Source organism: Prionailurus bengalensis, chromosome A3 (assembly GCF_016509475.1).
Source record: "Prionailurus bengalensis isolate Pbe53 chromosome A3, Fcat_Pben_1.1_paternal_pri, whole genome shotgun sequence".
Classification (NCBI taxonomy): domain Eukaryota; kingdom Metazoa; phylum Chordata; class Mammalia; order Carnivora; family Felidae; genus Prionailurus; species Prionailurus bengalensis.
Window position 1 is genome coordinate 125,496,531 of NC_057354.1, and position 18,023 is coordinate 125,514,553.

Genomic DNA, 18,023 nt, shown 5'->3' on the forward strand with positions numbered 1-18,023 from the left:
GAAGTGAGATGTAGGAAAAGATCACTGCATCTGTCAAAACCATGGAGTAGAGAGTTCAGAGAGCTAGGGATGGATTATCTATGTGAATATTCAAGTGGCCAAGAATGACGGTAGTTGTAGTGGAGAGGAAGGCAGCAAGCCAAGTGCTAAAGTCGTCAATGAACAAGGGGGGAAACAGGGAAGGTTATGTGATCACAACAAGGCAGAGTGGTGGGCAATGAAGTCTGATGACTTGCCCTTAAAAGAAGGAAGGGCTTTGAAGGAGGAAGAAGAAACAAATTGGAAAGATCAGTGAGGAGTAAAAAGGACACCTACCTCCCTTCCACACACTTTAGGCTTCTAGAAAAAAAGAAGAGCTTCTAGTTGAGAGGATTCTAGAAGTGATGTTTTTGGGGTATGGTAAGGACAAGATGGGGGAGAGAATGTCCTCAAGGAGGTGATGGTCAAGCAGACTTTGGAAAGAGAGGACGTGGTAGTTGACTAGGCAGATAAGACAGTGATGGGCTTTATATATAGAAGGAACCCCATGTGTAGATTGTTCAGAAACAAAAAGCATGACATGAAGGGCTCTTAGACATGGACTTTGGGTGGATATGGAGTGGGAGTGGCAAGGCTGAGGCACAGAGGGCTTGGGGTGCCATGTTGAGGAGTTGGTACTGGAGGAGACTGTGTGAAAGGGAGAAGGGAGAAACACTGTGTTTCAGGAAGACTACTTGGGCTTTGGGGTCGAGGATGAGGGGTTTGAGACCATGTCTGAGGCACAGAGATTAGTTAGGAGGCTGTTGCAATGGTCTCTAGAGACATCTTGGAGGGCTTGTCACTCTGGGTGGGATATTTTGACTCTCTGTGCCTGTCTCAGCTGATTTTGCATGAATTCCAAGGCCAAGTATTCTCACGTGTATTTAAAGGATGGACTAACTCTAATTGCCTACCAAGAAGTGGATTGGGAAAGGGGATGGGTGTCTACTTGCGGAGAAAGAGAAAGAAAAAAGAGAGGAGGAAGGGGACTACAATAGTGGATTTTTCTTCTCATTCTATATCCTGGGGAGGACTTAAGGCTTCCAGAGACAAATAAGCACAGAAGAACAATGGACTTGAGGTGGGAGAGAAAAGAAGAGAGGGTTGCGGGAGGGTGGCATCTTGCCGGGCACGGATGTGAGGATGACTCGGTTGTGTCGTTTTGGGGTTTTTCCATGCATTTCAGTGTTGTTCCATATGGAACTGTGGCCTGAAGTTTGTCCCTCATTGGGTTGACACCCCCTTTCTGGCCCCCACAGTACCCTGTCAATGGTAGGTTTCTTGGGTTATTTGCTTCTAGCAATAGTTTTTCAGAAGACTTTTTTCTCTACACAACTCCATATCTGGAGCCATCTTGGTTAATAAGCTGTTTGAAGCAATCTGTCATGCTGGGGTTTTAAATGACAGAAGGAAGGCACTGGATCCCTTCTATCTCAAGAGTCAGTCACAAGCAGGAATTCAAAATTGAGAGTCACCTCAGCAGTTCTGTGTGACTCTCTGTGTCCTGCCCACCATCCTGTGGGCCCAGTTTCTCCCTCCTCCTACTCTCAAGCAAGGACTCTCTGAACTGCATTTTGTGCCCTAAACACTGAGGGTGGCTCCCTTGCCTTAGGGTGGGAAAACACAGAGAGGACTTGGGTAAGCCAAGAGAGTGGGACAAGTTCCCTGAGGGCCCTGGAGGCCGAACCGCAGCATTTGAATCTTAAAAGTGGTGGGAGTCACATATATATGAGGGAAGTGACATGAGTGGAGCCTGGCACCTCCTCTGGGACATCCCCTGAGGCAGAAGCTGTGACCTTGGCGTGGGATCCTGGGCAGCCTGCCATGGCGCCTTCTCTGGGCTTCAAGGAAGTGCTGTCTGCTGGTTGGGAAAGTAGACTGTATCTCCCTTGGGCTGAGGTCATTATTAGTGATAATGTGGCCCCAGGGACTAAAGCTACACATGAGCCAGACACACACTTCACTCAGGCCGGGGGCTCCAGCATCTTCCTCAGGCCCTTGACTCAGAATAGCGGCTGCTTATAAGCCACAAAACAATTTGCCTCATCATTTGCTTTGCTTCAGTAACTTTGGACACAGGCATCAGGTGACAGCCACTGGGTTTTCTCAACTATGTAGTCCAGGTCTGTAGATTCAGGGGTGGATCCAAATCTTGGCATGGAGGCCACTCTGCCAGTGGTGGGTGTCCCGGCCTTCCCTGGCATGAGAGGCTGTCCCACTGCTGGGGATGGTCTCAGAGTCAAGGCCTGGTCGACCCAGAGCTACTTTATGGTGGCCAAGATACCGTTTTGATACACTCAGCCACACCAGGCTACATGTCATTTACCACACCACACTAACAGATCCCACCTAATGCATACTCTCTGGTTACATGCACACAAACCACATCACACACACCACACTCATATACACACACACCACATAATTCCTTATATCTCACAGAGCTCACAGAGCACACAGATATCACCCAAAGTCTCACGTGCCCCCACATCACACCATAGCCTGTGTCCTTCCATGTACCATACCTGTCACACCACACATGGGCCCCCATGTATCCATAACGTTCCTCACCTATAGGACCCAACATGACCACACACACACACACACACACACACACACCACTCCCTTGGGGTACATACAGCCAGGTACCATGTCATCAAGAGGCCAGTAGGTGTTCTCCACCAGCTGCCACCTGCCCCCAGCCATGCATGCCCAGCTTTTGGCCTGCTGGCAGGCCTGGCCGAAATTGTCAGGAGGTTGATGTGTCTGAAAAGGAAAAAAAGAAAAAAGAAAGAAAGACATGATTTGAAAAATATTTCTAGGATTTGAAAACAAACGTATGATGTTTGATCTGTTCGTGATCCTTTTGTAGCACTCATGTTGCTAAATATTGCTGGATGGAGAAAACATTTGGCAAGAATTGTAACTTTTATTTAGAGGTTTGGGGAAAAAAATGCTGCTCAGTATAGAGTCTGCTGGTGTGGCCAGGAGAGATAAAAAGGAATGGACATGGAAGATTTTAGTGAAAGTCAGAAACCAGAGCTCCAAGCAAACCCGTCAGTGGTCACTGTTTCACTTGGAGGAAAACTAAACTTTTTTCAAGCTTGAACTGCTCTGTTCCACTGCTTTCTCCACACTCACCTGTAGGTGGCGTCTTCCTGCTGACTGCTCCACCAGCAAGGCACTGGATTAGTGGCTTCCTCCAGAGAGAGGCTTTGGGGGAGGGAGCCATGGGGGACCTGAGGCCCTCCTCTGCCTTTCCAAATGCTGATGGCTTCTAAAGCCCAACTCCACGCCCTCCATGCCTTCTTTGACTTCTCCGTTCTCACTGCAACTTATGCAAGCATCTTTAGCGCCAATAGTCTGGTTCCTGGAACTTGATAATTCATTCAACACTATTCTTTAAGCCCTTTTATGTACCTGGAACTGAGCTAGGGAGAGAGGAGAGCACATTAATGAAGACAGGTGTGCTTCTTGCTGCTGTGGGGGACAGAGATATTCAATAATAATAATAAAAAGTACAGTCGTGAAATGCAGGGGAGAAGTGAAGATTATTTGTGTTTGTATAGTATTTGTGTGGTAACTGTCAGCTAACAGGAGCTGTTATATGAAAGAAGAAAGTCATGTCAGTAGAAAAAACAGAATTGTCCATCTGCAGAGAAAGTGTCATTTTTTTCAGACTCAGTTCAGCATTAAAAAGAATTTCTTTTTAATGTTTATTTTTGAGAGAGAGACAGAGACAGAGACAGAGCACGAGTGGGTAAGGATCAGAGAGAGAGAGAGAGAGAGAGAGAGAGAGACAGAATCCGAAGTAGGCTTCAGGCTCTGAGCTGTCAGCACAGAACCCGACATGGGGCTCGAATTCATGAACCCTGAGATCATGACCTGAGTGGAAGTTGAACGCCCAACCGACTGAGCCACCCAGGCACCCCCTCAGTTCAGAATTTTCAAATTTGATTGGACATGCAATTGTTCCTCTGGTTCTGTGGAATATTCTGGAGCAAATGCCCAGTGTGAATGCACTTGTAAAGCAGTACTACGTAAATACGAGCTGCTCGGTGCCAGGGTGCCAGGGTGCTCGCCCAGCTCTGTGCTAGGCTGAAGCAGAGCAGCGAGACGTAAGGCATCAGCCAGAGCCAGGAAGATACACCACTCGCAACTGGAAACTGAACATCACTATTCAGGGTAGAAAAGACCAGACAGAAAGGTTCCTGGAACTTTTCTCTAAAGAATAGATGAGTGACCTTTGAAAATGATCTTTGCCTTGGTTGAGAAGTAGTGAGGAGTTCCAGGCCACTCTGAGATGGATGGGGATCCTTCTCCTCCTTCCATGCTGAGGAAGGCTCCCAGTGCAAAAGAATGAGTTCTTGATGCTACTAAAGGCTCTGATACTAAAAGCAGGACCCCTCTGTTATGATCATGTCTGGTGTCCTGTAATTCATCCACTCTGATGATGTCTTCCCCCATCCAGACTTCAGGTCCCGTTGATTTTGGAGTGTGTGTGTCTATTGGGGAAAGGTTGCTAAGTTTTAGAATTTTAGAATCATAGACTTTTGGGGCTGGAAGTATCCTTAGACGTCACAAATCCCACACTCTCATTTTAGATAGTGACATGAGGCCCAGGGAGGAGAAGGAACTTGCCCAAGATCACACAACAAGTTAACAACAGAGATGGGACCCAGGCCTCTTGCCTCCCGGGACAGGACTCATTTACTTTGCCTAATTACCCAAATCCGTCCCAGTATGGAATCAGAGTTTCTGGCCACAGCTTTAACAGCATTCCGGAACCTGGTCGTAAATCCCTGAGCCCTGCAGCCACTCTGCTCTGACATTTGTTGTGTTTTCCTGCCAAATGCTGCTGCTCAGAGATGCCATCTCCGGAGGGAGAAATTCTTGAAAGAGACACCCCTTTTCCCCCCTTCCCAAATTAGGAGTTAATTGGTAACAAAATGTGCATGGAGGTGGAGAGTGCGTTGACTGGCCTTCCACTGGGCTCCCAAAGCAGAGAAATGTCTCGTTTGGAAAGTGCCTAATTGTGCCTGCATCTCTGTTTGGAGAAGGGAGTCTCTAGGTCTGGGCCAGGCACCCTCAGGGACTGATCTGTTAACTTGCTGTCACCTTCTTTTGAGATACCATCATCTTGTAACTCTGAGCAATAAAACAAGTAATTGTGGGCCTTTTGAAGCCAAGCTGTGTGCCCTGGCCAGTTTGTTTACCCTGAAAGACCTCCAGTCGGACCTGGTGGCTGGTCTGTCACCCGGTCATCCATCTGCCCATTCTTCCAGCTCTCCTAGCTTTAAGCTCACAGGAGCCCCTCCCCTCCCTTCCACCTCCCCTCCCTCCATCTCCTGTTTTTTTTTTTTTTTTTTTTTTTTTCTCCTAGAGCTCCACATTTCAGAAATCATTGTTTTCACCCGAAAGTCTAGCTGTTGGGTCTAATGAAGCTTTCCTTCCTCCGAGGTGTTTGAAGAAGGGCTGGCTCTGTTGTTACAGAGCAAACTTCCCAGAAAAGCTGTGCCTCCCTTCCACTCTTGGTTCCTCCCCAGGCATCCTGCAGGCTGGCAAACTATGTGTCTGTGGGGCTGGGGGGTCGTGGGCTGGAAGCGGCACCCCTGGGATGGTGGCCATGCCCCCCTCACTCCTCAGACCGGCATTGGTATTACTCAGAATTTAAATGAAGGGCTCAAAAGACAAAACTAATGAAGATTTACTAAGGCTGCCATTGTGTGATAATTCAATACCAGCTCACTATTAGAACCACATTTACTGAGGTTTAATCCCTATGAAGCAGATTGCTCTGGCATAGCTGTCAAACCGCACAAAATGTGTTCTTAATAATTAATCAGTATAGTATCTTGTCGCTTGAGCATTCATCTTGGGCTTGGGTGTGTTTTTAAAGGGACGCCGTTGATGTACTTTTGAAACTGCATCGTCTTTTGTTTTTAATCACTCTTCAGATCCTTTAAGCAAGGGGAAAGGAACAAATATTCCTCCACAAATTCCATCCCTGAGCTACTCGCAAGTTCTGGAATGTGATTGAAGCCTTCCTGGGATCCAGTGCTGAGCTGCTGGCATTTTGTTTTTCAAAGGCAGCAAAGAAGTCCCCCCCACACTATTTGTTTTCCTTGGGTGCAGTCTCCAAGCAACCAGGGGATGGGGGCATGGGGTGGTGACTCCTGTCCTTGAGTCTGGTAACCCGGATCTCACGGCCAGACCCTGACAAAGACTCTGAGCAAGCCGCTCTCTCCACCCACATAGTCCAAAGTCTGGGTTTTTGGGTGAAGCTGTGGTTCTTGACAAGGCATACTGAGTGAAACCTGCATTCTGACCGTTTTCCCCACTCCGGCTGGCCAAGGTCAAGGAAGCGCTGGGCTTTATCTCTTCCAGGGCCCTCATCTTAGAGAGGTGGTGAGGACCAGATGAAATCACCTACATCAAGTCACTTCCCTTTCTGTTTAGCATCTTCTTGAAGCCCACAGCTGGGAGATGATGGTCTTCACAATTAAAATTATTGTTGTGTTGATACTTAAGTGTGCAGGCTCTGAACTGAGTGGGCTTGAGTTCCAGCCTCGGCTCCAGTACCAGCCAGCTGCTCGACTGTAAGTAAGCTGTTTATCTTTTGTTAGCCTTAGGTTCTCCTCCTCCAAGACGGGGATGAGATTTGTGCTTTGCTCATAGGGTTCTTGCCCAGGTCAATTGGAGGATCCCTGCAGAAAGCTCAGCAAACTTCCGGGAACATGGGGACCCTTGGTGAGTGTTGGTCACATTGTTGTCAGTGGATGGGCCCCTGGTGCCCTTCCTCTCCTTCCCCTTGGCCGTAGTGTTCACTGGTATGAACATCTGCAGGATGTGAGTCCCTGTACAACCTTGGCAGTCAGAGGAGGTCTTGGAGGTAGCAAGACCCCTTCTGTACGTCACCCCCCATCTCTACCTGTTTTTACCTAAGGTAGTGGCTCTCATCCAGGGACTATTTAGTACTCCAGGGGATGTTTGGAAGCATCTGGAGGCATTTTTGGTTGTCGCAACTGTGAGTATCTAGTGAGAGATGCTGTTGAACATCTTACAATGCACAGAACAGCCTTACAACCAAGAATTATTGGGCCCCTAACATAGTGCTGAGACTGAGAAAGCCCAATCTAAGGGGTATAGACTTCAGACTTTTCCCTGCCTGCAGGTTCCATATAAAATGGCCTGTGCCTACACTCAGATGGTGGGGGGTTGCAAAAGGTTAACTAGTTCGTGGACACATGACCCTGGTGCAGTAGAGAGGGACAGAAAGTGTAGTTCTGTGTCAGTTACCCCATAGCCTTCTATGACCCCTATAGGATCCAGCAAGAGGAATAAGGATACTCTCTCCCCCAATCCCAGCTCTCCACTCTCTGCTTGGGTGGGATTTTCTGGCTGGATGTGAGGTCCTTACTGTGCTTTGCTGTCCCCTATTGTCCTTAGGAGGCTTCCTGGAAAGTCAGAAACTGTTCTTTGGCTCTACACCATGCCCACACCAGCTTCCTGGAGTCCCTGACTTCTCCTACCATCTCTGTGAGGCTTTCATAGGTGCCTAGATTCTTAGATGGGGCTCTGACCTGGACGAATAGCTCCACTTCCACTGGGTAACCTCAGAGAGCACACTGTCTGACCACATATGCCTGAGGAAACCATTCTTAATACTTGCATGCCTGTGGGGGCTGACCAGGAACGTTGTCTCCTGCCCTAACCAGGTTGACTGGAGAAGTCCTTTCCTTCAGCAGAAGATCCAAGGTCTAAAGATGAGATTCAAAGTCTAAAAGAAGTTAGTCTTGCTGCCTTAGAGACGTTTGCAGATGGATAAATGAAAGTTGAGCCCCTTTCTGCCCAATGCATGTACCTAGTCAGTTCCCGGAGGACAACTCCTGAGTGCAGACTCTGGGGCCCCTGCACTCAATACCCCAGGGCTCTCCCTGGAACCAGCTTGGGGTGGAGAGGAGCTCCGCTTGGGATTAGGGTGGAGGGATGACATGTGGCTGTTGAACAAGCAGAGAAGACACAGTAGTGTGTCTGCTTTGGACCTTTGTAGCCACGAGCTCACGTTGTGACTCAGTGCAAAGATTGATTTCTCCCTCCCAAACCCACTATGGCCCAGGTATTGGTGAGAAAAGAATGGTTGTGTTCCCCACGCTCGATCTATCAGACGTTCACCCCGTTCGTAAGGCCCCATCTGGGCACCTTCCTATGAGCCTCATGAGATCTGTGTGAAGTAGCTGGTTGAATACTCTCTACAGATGAGATGGGAGCAGTGAGAACAAACCTTGTAGCCTAGCCTACACAGCTAGTGAGGAACAGAGCCAAAGCTCAAAACCAGGCCTGCCAATCCCACCTGCAGGGGGCTTGAAAGGAACCCAGGGTGTCTCAAATTAGGGCAGCTAATTTGCCCAGCCAGTACCACTCTATCTTGGGCAGTGCATTTTAGAGGACTCCACTCGGTCTTGGCCTGACTGTGCCCCTCACTGTCAACGAGTCAGCCAGATTGATGGAGCCTGTCCATTCCAAGCTTGTGTCCTGCTTCTTCACCAGAGCTCCCTGCTACAGTGGCCTTGAGCCTACCTCCAGAGCTTGTGTGGGCATCTTTGGAGTGGGGGCAGACCTGACTTCTGAGGTTCAACACTTAGGCTCCAGGGAGGGCCAAGGGGTGGCTGCTTTTGGGGTTGCACATGGAGCTTGAATATGTGGGCCACTAACCAAGGGGGACTGGCCGGAGATAGGAAGAAAGGTAGGTAAGCCAAGGGCAGGAGGCCAGGGGTTAGCCTTCCTCACACCGACGTATTCTGGAATGGAGCTTCAAGGAGTCTGAGAAAACACCTGGAACCTGGCCTCCAGGTTATTTTGGGGGGATACTTGTCAAGGCTAGAGGAGGGAATGTAGTTATTCAACAGTCTGTTGGCATGATTCGTAACTGTTAAATATGTACACTGTGGTAAGTGTGCCTCCTTTTGTACTCTGGGCCCTGCCAGTGTGAGCAGTGGACTTGGCTGGCTACAGGTCTGGAGGCTCTGTGGACTTTGAGTGGCACAGGCCTTGTGCAGGTACCACCCACAGCACTGCCCGCTTTCCCCCAGTTTGCCCTTCTGTCTGGGCCATCACAGAAGCAGACTCTGACCACCCTCCCTGCTGCCAGCCACACTGTCTTGGGAGGAGCATACCAACTCCTCTTGCTGGCAGCTCTTGAGGCTTTTCAGCCTTGACGACATGCCTGGGAAGTGGCTTGTGATGTTCTCATGAGAATGTTTTTATACAAATCCTTCTCAAAGGTCCAAATCTCAAGCCAAGGCCCCCAGACAAGTCTCCCCTCCAACTCTCTTCTCCTCAGGTTGAAATGTGTGTTTCTGGACCTGGGAATGCCCCCTGCCTGCCTGCCTCCTGGGACATTGCTAGAGGTAGAGTGACCAGGCTTGCCTGAGACTGCTTGGGCTACAAGATTTGAGTGGGAAAGCTGGCATATCTCAGGCAAACCTGGAGGGTGTGGGCCTCCCCAACACTTCTCACCCTATAGGGTGCCAGGATTATGCAGGACTCAGTACTCCAGACTGCTCCCTGGTTCCCCTGCCCCAAGAAAGAACTCGGATCCCTTCTGAACAACTGCATCAATTCTGGTTGCCCACAAGCTGCGTCCAGCTCCTTAGGGGAGGCTGTGCCCTGTCATGATCTGGACCCCAGCCTGTGTGGTTTCATCTGGCACCCTGCACCTCTGAACTCACCACACTCCTCACGCTCTCCCATGTGGTTGTGCTTCTGCCGAGAACACCTTCTACTCCTGGCACATTCCCACTCCTCTTTCAAGCACTCATTCAGATGCAGTCTCCTTTTAAGACATCTTTTAAGCATCTATCAATGCTCTCCTCCCCATCTCACCCTGGCATAAATAATTGTTCTTGTTTTTCCCAGCATCCATTGTACTTGGTACAAATTCAGCCAATGTTGGTATGGGAGCCTGGCACCGTGCTAGGTACACACTTCTTTTATACAAGCTCTTTATATATAGTACGATTCAATTTTCCTCTTTTCCAGCTCCAGTAATTTGTTGTTTTGTTTTGTTTTTGTTTTTGCAAGGGCCACTGAGCCCTTCAAGAGTCTGTTGAAAGCTTCAGACCCTCTGCCTAGAAAAGTACACAGATAAGCAATTTTGGATATCACTTTAAGGAGTTCAGAGACTCTTGGGGTCCCCAGAGCCAAGATGTGAAAGGCTGCTTTCCACTGGAAATCATTGGGAACCCTGTCTGATTTATCATCATGCCCAGAATATCTAGAAAAGTAGTTTCCATGGAATAAAGGCTTGGGGAATATGTGTGGAATGAAGGAATGATCTCCCCAGGTGACTTAGCTCTACTGTGCCCATGAGCTCTGAGGTCTGTGCAGTCTATGTCATTCAGGGCATTAGAGGTCTTATGAATTACACTGAGAACAATCTGGAGGGGTAAAGAAGAGTGCAGGCAGAGGAGCAGAACCCACAGTGGGTTACCTGGGGGGAATACATTGTGAAATCTGCTTCTGAAAACGAGTCAGAGATGGGGATTCAGGCGTATTGTTGGAGTTACAAGAATAGGAAAGCTTTTGGAACCTAACTGAAACCGTATGTAGCCACACATTGTTTTTCCCAGAAAAGGATCCTAATTAGGTCAGTTCCATATTGTTCTGATGGTGTCAGATGCACAGGAAATCAGACCCTCAGCGGTACACAAATGGCCTCCTTTTCTGAAAAGGATGGGGGTGGGGCGCAAGTGGTGAGACCACCTCGGAAAAGACCCCACATATTAAAACAAAATCGATTTGTCATGAGCACTGAAATCTGGTGAGCAACGCTCCGTGCTGACTTATTTATTACTAATTAAAACACAAAAATGTTAACCCCAGCAGTGACTTGCCAGAGCCCACATCAAATAGGGCAGGTGTTTTGGTCTTTCATTTCATGAGCTCTAACTTCCAGGAAGCTGTTTTCCCAATTGCTACATGACTGTCTCTCCCCAGCTTAGATCTGAGCTCCTCACACGCATCCTGGCACCAGGGGCCTCAGCAGCAGGCGTCCTGGAAGCCTAGTTTGGTTTCAGGATCTAGGTAAGCAGTGTTATTCTGCAAAGGGAACAATTATGTTCCCCCAAACACACAGAAGCATCAGAATTCACAGCATGCACTTTACAAGGGCAATAAAGTTTTATATGCAGCTCAGTGAAATACCTAATACAGCCAATTATCCACCAAATAAACTGATGGGAGAGAGAATGGCTATATTTGGCTCAGACTTAATTATTTTGCATTTGAACTTCTCAATCCCATGTAATAAAATTCCATTCTGCCCTTATTTCCTGGTTAGGTTACTTAATCTCGACTCTGGTAACTGAGCCCTTGAGTGGAGTAGACTGTCCAATGTCAGTGGTAAGAAAACGTGAAAGGTTTGACATCAATTACAACATTACACACAACATAAAATTTAACAACTTGAATCAGGCTCTCATTGCTCTTTAAAGAGACTGTTTGGCTTTTTAAGATCTAAAAATTAATCAGTTTCTAAGAGTCATACCTTTTTGGAAGTCCCAGATCTTACTCTTAGTCTGAGATGTAAGAAGGAATCTCTCTGTCTCTCTCGTCCCACCCCTGTCTTTTATTTGGAAAATATTTTCCCTTTCATTTAAAAATGCAATTTAAGTTTTGTAGTTTGCATTTTTCTAGGGGAGGGATTTTCCTTTAATGAATGATAAAATGAAGGATATAGAAACTGAATTTTTCTCCTGGCGGGGATGATAATATTCTGGGGAGGTCACAGTGAAGACACACAGTCTCACATTTGGTTGTGATATGGACTCTCTGGGTAGTAGCAGGAGCGGCCCCATCAACAAGGCTCCCAAGGCCCCTCTTTGTGGCCTGTGTCAGAATCCGCATGGCACCCTTCACTCCATCACTCCTTGACACTTGATGGTCTCGTAAAACACCACATGTAATTCAGCAGTTTCGGCTCATAATGAGCCAACTTTGGCAAGAACAGGGGTAAGTGACCTCTCTCCTTTAATAAGTGTGGTCTCTGTAGGTCAGCCCCGGGGTCGAAGGCAGGGCGGCAGGGGCTGATGGGAGGCAGCTGAGTTCTGCCAGAGCATGAGGGCTGCCCCTGGAGAAGGACTGGGGCTGACTTTCCAGGCAGGCAACCAGCACCTGGGGACATTTGTCTGCTTTGTTTCTGCTTCTCTCAAGGGCGACGCTGTACAAAGACAGATCATAAACTGATTGAACGTGTATGTATCCCCAGCCTAATTCGGAGCATTGGCACGCTGGAAGGTGAATGGGTGGATGGATATACGACTTACTGCATTGCTAATGCTGGGACATCACCTCATAGCTCTGACATCCCTTGATCTTGTCATGAAAAGGCACGAGTCAGGAAGCCTCTGTTAATCATGCCCTGAGTACTTCTTGGGGAAAGTGGGTGCATGCCAGTGTGTCTGTGGGAGTGGAGCAGGGGGCCTAAGTGGTCACAGCAGGGTCCATCCTGACGTGTCTCAGTCCTGGACTCTCCCTATACTCTCTGCCCACTTTGGAAGAAATTGGCATTTTCTTTGTGTGATGTCCTCCCCTGCTGGGCACCTCCCTCTTGGCATGTCATTTTCTCCACTGATCAGTGCTGCCCAAAGTATACCAGACAATCACATTCTGCCCTAACATGCTCAGGGGCCTTAAACAAGAAGTGTTCTGGAAATGTCAGTAATTGGTCTGACCTTTCGAATACTGTGTTCTCTTATGAAGACCTGGGGCAAAAACTGGTTAATTTGGTAAGGGGCACATGCGATCACATGAGATTAACCTTGGGTAGGGTCTGGCCTTGGTTTACAGGAAGTGCAGTCTTCAGAAAATGTCATTGTTGGGGTTTCTCCTTTTTCCCTCCCACCTCAACTTTACAGGAAAAAGGCAAACAGCAGCATATATTCTCATGCCAAAGATTTAGTCCAGAAAGCTATTTCCAGGGTATGCCTTGGGGGCAGTTCACAGTCAGGCCAATCTCCTTCTTTGTTTCTGGTCTTGTCTATGGGACTATTGGGAAATGAGTGTTTTGTACTCGAGCAAGAATGGGAGCCATCCCAGTATCAGTACCAATGCATTTTAGAAAGATTTCCAACGTGTCATGAAAGGGTGACACAGAAGGAAGCTTAAGCTTAGAGCATAGATAGCAGAAAATGAAGTTAACCCCCAGTACTGACTACTAACACACACACACACACACACTCCAGAGAATTTTTTAATAGACTATTTTTTTAAAGAGAAATTTTAGGTTCACATTAAAATTGAGCGGAAAGTACAGAGATTTCCCATATAACCTCCGGGCTCTCCCACCATCTCCTACTATCCACATCCCCTACTAGAGTGGTACATGTGCTACAATTAATGAACATGCAGTGACCCATCACTATCACCCAAAGTCCATAGTTTACTTTAGGGTTCACTCTCGGTATTCATTCTGTGGGTTTTGACCAATGTATAATGACATGTATCCACCATTTGAATTTAGTTGTTACTTAAATTGTTTTTTTACAAAAGCTAATGTTGGCGACAACACCCCCCCCCCCCGTTAAAAAATCACAAAAATAAAGAAACTTTGCTATTGAAAATATTTTAATTAAAGAATCTAATATGCGAATTTGTTGATATTTCCTCTTGGAACTTAATTCAATCCATGCTGGAATAAATAATGAAAATAGTAATGGTATCATCCATTAGAAAACATTTAATCCACAGCTGGGAAAATTAGAGACAACAAAACCATTTTTATTGCCACACTTATCACAAATCCCCTACATAATTTTATGAGAAAGGTCATTAAACTTGTAGCTACTGCATTATCTTTTTCCTTGGACCATTTCTGAAACAACATTAGTTTTTCACACTTCTTTACATCTGAAACATTAAAAAAGCCTTAATCGATGCTTCTACATAAAAAGCAAAGGGCTAGGTTTCCCATCATAAAACGTTATGTTGTTTACACAAACACGGCAGCTAACCTCGTAAAACTCGTGATTTCCCAGTGGGGTCCTGCAGGGACACTTGGCTATGCTAGACGTCACACTGATTTCCAGCACTGAAGCAAAGCCCACTTCCTACGGAAGCCCCCTCCCAGCCCCGGCCCTCACTTATCAGACTTTTCAGTTGGGGCGCACTCCGCTCAAGGCCTTAGACTGGCACCTCTGAGTAGCTAAGAAAACAAACGGTGAGGCGGGAAGACTTCACACAAGTGTCAGCCGTTCTCACTGGGCGCCCGTGTCCTCACCTGTGCACCTTAGATGAGAGTTCCTGCCACCTGAACTCTGTGGCCCCCACCAGCTCCCGGGGCCCCACTTTCAGCACGTCTCTGGTGGGGAGATGGAAGAGGGCCCGAAGGCATCACACATTCTTTTAAAATCTTTCATTAGAGGTTCAAAACCTTAGAATATCAGTAGCAAGAGTTTTTATCTTTGCTTTCTAAGGTCAAATAAATTGGTCAAGCCAAATGCTTCAAAAATCTAAAAGTCATGGACTGTTTTCAAGTGTCTGGTTTTCTTTCTTTAAAAAAATTTTTTTTTTAATGTTTATTTATTTTTGAGAGAGACAGAGAGGGGGAGGGACAGAGAGAGAGAGAGAGAGAGAGAGAGAGACAGAATCTGCAACAGGCTGCAGGCTCTGAGGTGTCAGCACAGAGCCTGATGTGGGGCTCGAACCCATGAACCATGAGATCGTGACCTGAGCCAAAATTGGAGGCTTTACTGACTGAGCCACCCAGGTGCCCCTCAAATGTCTGTTTTTCTAATGAAAATCAGGATAAATATTTAAAAGTTAATCACTTGCTTCCTCTATTGGGGTCAAGATATGGAACATTTTTAAACTTAAAAAAAAAAACATTTATTTATTTTTGAGAGACAGAGAGAGATCAGAGAATGAGCAGGGAAGGGACAGAGGGAGAGGGAGACACAGAATCTGAAACAGGCTCCAGGCTCTGAGCTGTCAGTACAGAGCCCGACACGGGGCTTGAACCCATGAACTGTGAGATCATGACCTAAGCGGAAGTCAGATGCTTAGCTGACTGAGCTGCCCAGGCGCCCCTGATATGGAACATTTTTATAGCTTTAAGTTTGAAGACTAAGTATTTGCTTGCGTTCACAACAACATTTATTCTTCAGCTTCAGGGAAATGCAGTGCTTCCACATTGAGTAATTTTACAAATAAAGGGTACTTTAAGAATCACCCCCATTTGTTTATTTTTACCCCTGTGGCCATTTTCTTTGTGGATAGTCGCTCAGGGATCTCACTGGATCTTCCCTTATCATACAGGCAGTTGTAAGAGTGTCCTTGGGGAGACTGAGGCAAGAAGGATTTACCTTGCATTGTACAATTCCACCATGTTTAAATGTTGAGAACTTCATGACCTCCATGTTTCTTCTTTTGCACCAGGGTTAGATCACAGCCTTTCTGACTCCGGAGTCCCTGCTCTTAATCATTCTGCTTGCTCTACCTGCCTTCAGGGAAGGAAGGAGAATCAGACCTTGAGATAAATTTGAAATCTAGCTGGGGATATAAAACTGAAATGCATACACAATGGCTAATATGAGGTAATAGTTGACAGAATGATGTGGTTAACAAATAAATGCTGATGATAAACAAAGAAGCTAAGGTTGTCAGCGTTGGTTTACCTGATGACATGGGACTTGCTCTGGGATTTGAAAGAGAATGTAATTTGTCTGGGCAGAGGAGACAGGAAAGGCCAGTGAGGACCACACAGACCAGTAGGAGAGAAGTAGAGCTTCATTATGGTTAAATAGGCCAGGGTCAGATTATAGAGGGTCTTGAAAGACAACCTAAGGATTTTGGAGAGGTTGGAGTAGATGCGCACTAAAGCCCAGTTTCCTCGTTCTCATTTTTCCCTCTTTCAGTTTTATTGAGATGGAGCTGGAGTATCCACTTCAGGAATACTTCAAGGTATACAGCCTAATGACTTGACTTACCTGTATTGTGAAATGATTACCACAAAAGGTTTGGTTAGCATCCATATGCCCATCTTATATAGATGCTCATAATAGCGTTTATGAATGTATTAGTGGAATTACAAGTCCTGTATAGTGCCTGCATGACAGATCACCTTCTCTTGAAAGGTCCAACACCTTTTTAAAAACAGTTTCTATTTTGAGATAATTATAGATTCATATGCAGTTATAGGAAATAATACAGATAGATCCCACATGCCCCTCACCTAGTTACACCTGCAGGTAACATCATGTGTAACTATAACACAATATCAGAGCCAAGAAATTCACGTTGGCACAATCTGCTGACAATTAACATTAATACCATTCATTGACCACACAGATGGACCTAGAGGGTCCATAGATGGACCCAAAGCAAAATAAGTGAGAAGGAGAAAGACAAACACCGTGCGATTTCACTCCTATGTGGAATCTAAAAAACCAGAAACAAATGGATAAACAAACAAAAAGCAGAATCAGACTTGTAAACACAGAGAACAAAGAGGTGGTTGCCTGGGGGAGGGAGATGGGGGATGGGCCCAATGGGTGAAGGCTCCCAGTCAGATGGTAGTTACACTTGGGGTGAGCGTAGCATAATGTTGAAACTTGTTGAATCACTCTGTTGTACACCTGAAGTGAATGTGACATTGTGTGTCAACGACACTCAAATAAAAAACATTAAAGAAAAAAAAAGGGTAGCAGCTGGGGGTGGGGGTGGGGCAGAGAGACTAAAATGAGTCTCTCCATTCTCATTTTTTTTTTTAAACAGAATTACTATAAGATTACTGTGTTAGGTGATAAAGATTCAGAAATCCGAGGCTAGCAGTTCCATTTGCACCATTATATCCCAAGCACCCACCTGGGTGCCCGGTGCTCAATAAATTGATGAAGGAAAGTGTGAATGACTATCTGTCTCCAAAGACCTCGTAGGCTAGTGGCCTAGACCAGTGTATCCAACACCTTCACAGGGTGCTGTTAAACACGGACAAGTGTGCAAAAGCCAGAGGACAAAGGGTGATGAGCTGGATGGGAATAGAGGAAGGAAAAGCTTCATGGAGGAGGTGGCTCCTCAGTGAGTCAGCATTGCTCTGTGGTATGGTCCACTGCAGGAGTGGAGCGGGTAACGGAGGGACTCGGGGGATGAATCCGGAGGCTCAAGGAGGCTGGTCATGACAGTCTTTGGGCGCTGTGCCTGGGAGCTTTGACCTGCCCTGCAAGGATTCGGTGCAGGCCGCTCTCCAGTGGGCATGAGCATCACCTGGAGGGCTTCTTAAAGCACAGATGCTGAGCCCCATCCCAGAGCTCATAGTTAGTAGGTCTAGAGGGAGGCCCAAGAGTTTGTATTTCTGACAAGGTCTTGGGTGGTAGGGATCCCGCTGGTCTGGGGCCCCTCTGAGACCCACTCGTGTTGGAAGTGGATTAGAAGAGGTGAGAAACTGGAAATAGGGAGACCAGTCAGGAGGCAGTGGTCTGCATTAAAAAAAAAAAAAAAAAAAAGATGCTTGTCCAACCTCTGAGACGGCTCAGTGCCAAGACCAGAGCCTGTATCTTCAGACACTTACTCCACCATCTCCAGTGGGGAGAATCCTGGCCCAGCACGCACATATTTTTATCAGAGGCTCAGTGTTTAGTAGAAAACGATATAATTTGGATTTATGCAAGTATCAAGAGTACATATAGGGCTTCAGGTTTTATGTTTTAAAGGATCTTTACTGTTTCACAGAATGGCGCGGGATTCTTCATCTGAAGTCCATAGCCCAGGGGTCCTCGAAAGTGAAACTGGTCCCGCTGTAGTCAGATTCTCACTTTAAACAAAAAGGCTCAAAGATTCCTCCAAGACAGGGAAAGACAAGAGATTTTAATCAGATGACTTCCAGCTTGACTCTTAAAAACTACTGTCCCTCAGGGAAGGTATACTCACAATGCTGTGAAGGAGATTCCGAAAGCTGAAGGGAGTTAGACATGGGAAGAGAATTCCCAAAATGGTGAAAAGAAAGATTT